Below are 9017 nucleotides of genomic sequence, written 5' to 3'. Positions count from 1 at the left end.
TCCTTTCCCTTTATTCCCTTTCAACAATTTTTATATTCCCCAAATGAATGAGACCATATAATGTTTGTCCTTTTCGAATTGACTTATTTCACTCAGCATAATACCCTCCAGGTCCCTCCACGTTGAAGCAAATGGTGGGTATTTTTCTAATGGCTGAGGAATATTCCGCTGTATACACAGACCACAGCTTCTCTATCCATCATCTGTCGATGGACACCGAGGCTCCTTCCACAGTTTGGCTATCGTGGACATTGCTGCTGTGAACATCGGGGTGCAGGTGTCCCGGCGTTTCACTGCATCTGCATCTTTGGGGTAAATCCCCAGCAGTGCAATTGCTGGGTCTAGGGCCGATCTATTTTTACTCTTTGAGGCGATCTCTCCTTTCCCATAAGCACAGTGACCAGTTTTTAAGAATTTTAACACTTACAGGTTCCAATTGTAGACATTTTAAGTATTACTTTTAATCCAATGAGGTGTAAAGTTTCATGCTCACTCTTTGCATTGCAATTGTCTACCCCTACTCAGAGTTTGATGCTTCTAGGACCAGAACTCTTCCTGGGTCCTCTGCTCTGGGACTTCACCACCTGTGTCTTGCTCAGAGGACTCTGTGTCCCTCTCCCTTTTGGTTGTGAAGTTCTATGTTTTCCGTTCACCTGTGAAAATCCTTTGAGCTGTAGGAGGAAGGCGATTCCCATAGAGGATATCACGTTTGCTTCTCCGAGGGATCTGCGGTGCCAGCCTACGTCACGAAGTTAGTTTTGTTGCCCGATTAATTTCTTCACACGAGGTTTTCTTGGATGACCCACGTAGCATGCATTTCTACTCCAAAGCTGCTCTGGGGAAAAGTTTTGGGGTTAGGAACTCTTGAGGAAGATATTTTTCTCTTTCTGTCTGGTGTGAAAATTTGAGACAAGCCACTTTGTTTGTGGTATTCTTGGTTTATTTTTAATTCACTCTTATAATGAGGTTGAGGACTCTTGGGCCTTGTATACTGAGCTCGCTGCCCCTTGTGGCCTTAAAAATCAAAGCTGAGGTTCACCTCATTCATCAAATGATCTCAAGGAAAGCCAAATAAAGTGCCCAGCAACTTACCTTGACTCCTTCTTTCATTTACTTTTTGGTCCCATTATACCTAAGGCTCTTTTAGGTTTACCAATGCATTTAAACAAATCTGTGGTTGATGCAAATGCTTGGTTGTTCTCAGTGGAATCATCAATCACTAGGCCCTAGTTTACTCTTTATTTTTATATGTATGATGATTGTTATTTGCAGTTCTCACAGCCAACAATGGGAAGCCTTTAGGAACGAATGGGGTTTTTCAAACGTCGGCTGTGCAAATTCAGATCTTCCTTTGGTTTAAGAACTGCTTCTTAGAAAAGACAAAACAGAATCCTAAGTGTCTGGAAACATGATTCTACATCAGGCACGGAGAGCAACTGGTTTTGTTACTTTTGAAAATCCACTTTACCGGTTGAGTTTAGACACCCTCTTCTCAACTTACTAAAAACTGACCATTGTTTTTTAAAAAGTGAAGTACGCTTCATCTGCACTATTTCTTAGTTATGGAATTGTTTTTGTTTGAGATATAAGTGGATAACAGACATTTTTTTTTTCTCTTATCACAGGGTGATAAGAAATTCGATCTCCTAGGACTTCACGACCACGTAAGAGGACATCTGGTGTGGGGTGGTACTATATTGAGACAGGGCAAGGAACTTGCCCCTTACCCCCATATTTAGGTCTTTTGTTCTGTCTTCACACAATCATGTTGGGCTTCGTCATATCACGGTTTTGGGCCATGAGACACTAACAAAAGTGATAGAAGCAGCAACTTGCCATGCACTTCCGTCCTGGGGCTCGCCGTCTCAGAGTTGTTTCTCTGGGGCCTCAGGGGCCATCCTGTAAGGTTGGTCCTAGCTTTCCGGATGGAGGGAAGTCATGCGGAGGGGCCCGGGGGGTGCAGCCTCGCCAGGAACTAGCAGCAGGCCACCGGGCGGCGGTCAACTCCAAGGCCCAGGTATGTGACAGACCGTCCGGCTCAGCCTGTGTAGACAGATACAGCCTCAGAGTGACCCCAGCGGATACTGTATGGAGCAGAAAAAGAGCTCAGTCAACTTCAGATACATGAAAAATAATATATGCATGGAATAGAAAAGAAACATGTAAGATGTTTAATTCTGTCCCGGGTACTGGGAAATTTCGCTTTCTCACATTGAAAAGTATTATACTAAAAACTAAAATAAACATGCTTTCCCTTCATTCTCTAGCATGATCTTCACTTCCAGAGAACTTAGAAATCTTTGTTAAAGCACAAATGTGAGAACTTTTTCGCATCCCTCTTTTACCAAGGTATCTTATTTGTTTGGAATTATTTGGCAAAACTCAAATAATTCTTTCTGTTATTATTTTGATTTATTTTACATGAAACATTATGTAAATACTTGCTTTAGCTGCCAAGAGCTGTCACGAAGGATTTATATTCTATACTGACTAATAATGCCAGGCTGTGTTTCATGCCCCTTAATGAAATTTTGACCTTATTTTGCTCTTAAAAAAAAATCTATGTTCTGAAAAGCTGTAATTCTGTTCAATGGTTTCTCAAATGCTTGAGGAGTCGTACTGTGTAATATTGGCTATACTTCACAGTGTGCAACATTATATTGCATGTGTGTTTTACTATTGAGTAATTTTATTTTGTAGTCTTGCTAGTGCCGTCATATAATTAAATTGTAAACTCATGTGGTGTAAAGGTCAGACACTTCAAATGTACGAAAGCAAATGCTATGTGTATTTAGGGTTCTATTCTTTGCACACCGAGACCAGCAAAAGGAATGAAAAGATCATATATGTTACGATTGCAATTTCTAGTCTTTGGAACAAGGTTTTACAGCTTTGTGTTATTGTAAACAAAATCTCACCCACATTCTTTAAAAGTGTCCCTCCATTTTCTCGGAATACTCATGGAGCAAACACATTTTTGTTAGATATTTTTCAACCCTAGTCATGAATAGGACTATCACTATAGTTGGTGCCTGCTTTTTCCCCCTTGACTATTTCTTCTGTAAATACACCTTGATTTTTGCTTTGTGGTAGCTTTCACCGTAAAAATATATTATGCCTTTCTTCCTGATGACCAGGAATTTAGAAGATTGTACCTCAGTTATTCTTTGTATTTTAGGTTTTTTTTTTAATGGACATAAGAACATCAAACTATTTTTAAAAGTGTTTCCTTAAAGTTCAAGGGAACATGTTAGTGTATTTGTTCCCTCTTAACCCTTATTTAGGGAGATTCCAGAGAAAGCAAAGCTCACTGAATGTTGGGCAGTCTTGTTACTAGATAGATCACCAGGATATTAATATAAATGGTTTTTAGTAAAAAAAAAAAAATTCCATTATTCTTTGAGAACATTCTGAATTAAATTTAAATGGGCAAGGTGCTATTATGATAAGATAATCATATCCTTCTTACCACATGCATGACCTTTCAATAATATAGAACATTTAGATGCTATTTGTCCATTTATTTAGAATGTGAGCATTATCTTAGAGCAGCCATGGATCTTAGAGCTTCATTTCTTCACCTGGTAAATGAGATCTGCCATAGGTCTTCCAAACTAATAAGTCAATGAAGAGGCTTCTTGGCTTTAAATTCTATGCACACATCCACGTGTATAATCATCTAGAAAGATTGTCCAAAGCTTTCATCAGATTCTCAAAGATTTATAACTGTAAGAATGTCATAAGCTTGATTGTCAATCTCTGGCTTTCCAACCTTCATGTTTTTAATGTCTATAGGATTTGTGGTGATGTCCTTCTTTGGTTTTGTTCTTAATGTGGTTCCTTGTGACTGTTCTTTCTCCTCATTATTTTTATCAAGGTTTAATAATTTTTTTAAAAAAGGTTTTACTTATTTGAGAGAGAGAACATGAATGAGGAGGGGTCAAGAGAGATGGAGAAGCAGATTTCCCATCGAGCAGGGAGCCTGATGTGGGACTCAATGCTCCGACCCCGAGATCATGACCCAAGCTGAAGGCAGATGCCCAACTGACTGAGCCATCCAGACGCCCCAAGATTTAATCAATTTTATTAGACTTTTCTACAAATCAAAATTTGACTTTATTGATTTTTCTCTTGTATATTACTTTTCTGTTCTAATTTGTTATATTTATTGTTTTCCTATTTTCTTTGTGTTAAATTTGCTCTTGTTTTTCAACTTTTCAAGCTCGTGACTCAGATCATTGATTTTCAGCTCTTTTAAAAATGCATTTTAAGGCTGCAGATTTTCCTTTAGGAAGAGTTTTAGCTGCATACTACAAGCTTTGATATTTCATATTTTTATTACTATCAATTATCATACTTTATGCTTCAGTATTTATGCTGTTCAAAAACTGGCATGAATACTCTATGTTATAGAAGTCAGGAAGGTTGCTTACCTTTAGGAAGGAGGGCATATAGCGATGGGGAGTGCTTTGTGAGATGCTCTTGAGGTTCTGGTAATGTTCTATTTCTTGAACTGACTTGTGATTCTATGGGTATATGTACTTTGTAACAATTTGTTTAGCTGTGTTTGTGATTTCCTTACTTTAAAAAAAAATCTCTATATTACTGGAGTAAAATTCTTTTAATGTTAAAAATGAAATAATTACTATAAATGAAAATTTGATGTTGTTAAGTTTAAATATGTTCTTAAAGTACTGGCTTTCATTGCAGAAGGAACTGCTGTGCAAATACAAATCTTAAAAGAGTTAAATTCAACACAAATAAAAACTTAGTTCTCTAATTTCAATAAACACCCAATTGAAAAGATCAAAATAAATACAAGTTATACTTTTCTTTAATGCTAATGCATGTAACTTTAGTCTTTTTCCCACTCAAAGGATATATCCATTTTTCCATTTCGAATGGTTTTATTTGATTAACTTCCAGATTAAGAAACACTAGAAAGCCAGGTAATTAGGCTTAACCTATTTAAGTAAAGCAAAGTTCAAAGTTAAATATCCTGGAAATTGTCATAGTTATAACTATTCTGGCACATTCAGAATATTAGTAAAATAGAGGTTGTTAGTTCCAGAAACATATCAATACCATATAATCTTTGGTCCACTGCATTATCCCCCCTTTACCTGCGTGAGGGCCTAGAAATACATGGCTGAACTTTATCTTTCTGGTTGTCATGTTTCATTGAAAATATGATTTAATGGACTATTTTATGCCCTAAGTCTAATATAAAAAGTTCTGTTGGTTTGTTCTATAAATAACAAAAGATCATTTTAACTTTAGCTTTGTTTTCTGACATATTATCTGTATTAATTATGATCTCCAGATTTTACTTACAGTCTTTACTCCTTCTCCCAACAAAGTCTTACTCATCTTCTTGCCTTTTCTGTGAAGTCTCACTTCTTCAGGTAACCCCAGCTCTCCATACAGGTTACATTAATCCCCCCATGTGGACGCTTTCTTAGCAACCTTCACCAATCATGTGCTTCTTTCTCCCTTGTACTTATTTGTGCGGTGGGAAATCTCGTCCTAGACTTTAAACTTCCCAAGGACTGAGGCCACGGCTGTGTTGTGCACCAGCACATCTTGCAACGCCTAGTAGACTGTGTGGCCTATAGAGAATTTTCATAAGATATTTATGGAATGGGTAGGTTCAATGTGGATGTTCTAAGCATGTGAGACTGTATTAGATACTTTGTTTTCTGATTCTCGAAGACTGTCAAATGTTGGTTCTTCTGGCAAATCTGAGAGAATTTGGACTTTAGTTTTTTTCATTAATTATTATTATTATTTTTAAATCTTGAGAAGGTTTGATGCAGCTGCCATAAGTCAACCATTTTGGGAGACATGAGAATACACAGTGGTTCTTACCTAATTTCTCTAAGATATTCAGAGCTGGGAAATAAGCGACTTTGTACAGCCCTGATCCTTAGAGGGCTAGGAGTGGGAGAGCAAAAAGGAAAAGAAAACTGACAGCAGAGATTTTTTGCTCCTGTGCATGAAAACTCTCCTGGAGGAGAATCTCAGGCTCTTCCATGGAGTTCAGCACCTCCCTCCTGTGCATGACACACTTGAAGACTAGGTCATCATTTTGGAGATTATTTGAAACCTTGTTCAACACACTCATTCCCTCTACACTTTGCTACCATTGTAACTTTAGACTGTTTCATATATAACAAGGAGGATGTAGACAGTTGTTAGTCATTATTCAAAAAATTCAAGTTTATGTTATTTTAACTGTATTAAGACATGAAATATGCTATTGAATAGCATATACACTAATTATTCAAATCATTCTAAAAAATATGAAACTAGAATTATTCTTGTTTTCTTTTCTTTTGAATTATTCCTGTTTGTTTGTTTTTTTTTTAATTATTCCTGTTTTGATATGTCTTCTTGGACATTAGAGGTCTCCCCAACCCCCGCCCGCCAATTAGAATTAGTAAAGGAAATGTGTGTGTGAGTTGTGAGGCAGATGGCTTAGAACTAAGGCTTTTTTTTTTTTTCCCCAGTGTAGCATTGTTTATGTCAAAATCCAAACTACAGCAGCTTTAATATTCAATGATTAAGAATATTCTACAAAATACTTTATCTAAATGGTTATTTAAAATATTTCATTTATAAGATTATTTGTAGATAATAGGTAATACAGGTAGGCATTTTAGAGTTAACCCATTAATAATTTGATATGAACAAGATCTTGACTTATATGAATAATGGATGGAAATTTCTGCAAAGCTGTTACAAAAGGGAATCATACAAATTATAACATGTTTGTTTTTAGAGCGGACATAATACTTAAATTTAAATACAGGTATCTAGTCATGATCTTTCAAAAAAAAAGTAAATACTCTAGACTGTTTCTTAGGAAATATCTGAATAATTACCAGTGTATGAACAAAACTCACAGATAATTAAATTTTAAAAATTTACCTGGAAGTGTTGGAAGCAGAAAATCATAATCTGCAAAGACTTGATTTATATGTTCTGACATTGTACATCTTTCTCATTAGATGCCTTTGATTTTGTTATTGATTTTTTTTCTTTTTATAGATAGTTGTTTTAAAATGTCTTGTATCTCAGCTGGGTGTACAAAGAACACAAGAATATCTTTTCCATCGTAGGTCATTGTTCTAACTACATGTCAGAACAGGAAGGAAAAGATGAAGATATCAACTGAAGAAAGTACAGGGTTTGAAGAGTTGACCTGAAATCTTGTCTTATAAGACTTATATTTCCTATAAAGTTTAAATCAAGACCTATATGTAGATATAATTCTTTCAAAATTCTTTATACAACATTTTATAATTCAGGACATGATTAGAAGACAGTTGTATTCAGTTTTCGAAATATATTAAGTATTTCTGAGGGACTGACAAAATCTTTCCCATTATATATTTTTTAAAGATTTATTTATTTATTTGAGAGACACAGAGAGAGTGCGCACGTGGCTCTGTGGCATGGGGCATTGCCAGTGGGGGGAGAGACAGAGGGAGAGAGATAATCTCAAGTAGATTTATTTTTATGGAATTTTGGAACAGATGTTTTCATTCTGTACTTGGCTGAGTATGAAGAGCTTTGTTATATTATGAACACTGATTTTTTCAGAAGGAAAAAATTACTTTAATAATTTGCCATGATAATGTAACAAAATTGGACATGCCCAATTTGATTTCAGAAAGGGTCTATTTAGAGAGGCATAAAAATGGTGAGTATGATAAAGTCCATCTTCTGTTAATAATCTTGATTCCAACAATCTAATATCAACAGAATGCTACCCTAGAACTGGAATATCTTCTCTATTTATGATGGGTGGCTTCCTCATTTTCAAAATGCATGCCCTTAAGCTTAAAGACTTTCAACATCTTCTTTATTCTTCCTGAGAATCTGAAAGATAGTCAGAAGTTGCCTGGAGGTTATCTTTAAATAAATTTCTAAATGATACCAGAAAATATGTTACTTTATGTACTTGCCACTATTCGACTCTAAATTTTTATTTACTACCAAAGATTATGTCCAAAACTTCTTTAGAAGCAATAGTTTAAAATGAAAAAAAAAGATGAAATATTTTTATAAGGCCTTCAGAAAGATAACTTTTAAATAGAATAACCATCCCTTCTGCATACTCATCATCCCCTTCAACAATTTTGCCAGTTTTGTTTGATTTCCTCCCCACTTTTGTTTTTAAACTGAAATATTTTAAAGAAAATCTTAGACATTATGTCATTTTACCTGTAAACAGTTCAAGCAATATGCTTCTTAAATTGATAAGGATTTTTAGGGACACCCGGATGGTGCAGTAGGTTGAATGTCTGGCTTAGGCTGTAATCTCAGGGTTGTGAGATCGAGCCTCTTATCGGGCTCCACACTCGATGTGGAGTCTACCTGAGATTCTCAAGAGAAGGGAGGACAGGAGAAATAGAGGAAGGGGTTCCAAATGTACAAACTTCCAGTTATAAAATAAATCGGACAGGGGATGCAATGTACAGCATAAAGCATATAGTTAATAAGGTTGTTACAACAGTGTCTTGATGGGTGGTAGCTGGATTCATCACGGTGATCACCTTGTGATGTATGTAAATGTTGAATCACTAAGTCATACACCTGAAACTAGTATAATGTTGTATGTCAACTACTCTTCAATAAACGAAATGTGTTGCCTCACTATTTCAGTTAACACCTTATTTTTTTTAGCATAATATTATATGGATGTGACACCTCAGAAGATACACGTTGGCACTTGCAGTGAGCATAGCATAAGGTAAAGGCTTGCGGAATCCCCATGTTACACACTTGAACCTAATACAGCATTGTGGGTCAACTGTACTTCAATTAAAAAAAAAAATTGTTCCATTATTGGTAAGGTTACCTTTTCCCATTTGGTTAAGAGCGCGTTCACCAGATTTCTCCATCGTAATTTTTCCCACCTGTAATCATCGGTCATATGTGGAATGAAACTTGAAGAGTATGTGAACATCATGCTCCCCAACAAAGTTTCTTCACTCAGTTGTAGCTATCTT

The 9017-nt window shown here is 36.0% G+C and overlaps 1 long non-coding RNA gene across 1 annotated transcript; it reads left to right on the top strand.

Moving 5' to 3' along the window:
• The first annotated feature begins 252 nt into the window (after nucleotides 1-252).
• On the top strand, nucleotides 253-8462 carry LOC111096457. Its single transcript, XR_005361411.1, has 5 exons — nucleotides 253-751; nucleotides 1626-1664; nucleotides 2043-2162; nucleotides 2268-2349; nucleotides 7122-8462. It is a non-coding gene; the product is annotated as an uncharacterized LOC111096457 (long non-coding RNA).
• The last annotated feature ends 555 nt before the right edge of the window (nucleotides 8463-9017 follow it).

Source organism: Canis lupus, chromosome 6 (assembly GCF_011100685.1).
Source record: "Canis lupus familiaris isolate Mischka breed German Shepherd chromosome 6, alternate assembly UU_Cfam_GSD_1.0, whole genome shotgun sequence".
Taxonomy (NCBI): domain Eukaryota; kingdom Metazoa; phylum Chordata; class Mammalia; order Carnivora; family Canidae; genus Canis; species Canis lupus.
The sequence above is the reverse complement of the archived record's forward strand: the minus strand, read 5'-3'. Positions and strand labels throughout refer to the sequence as shown.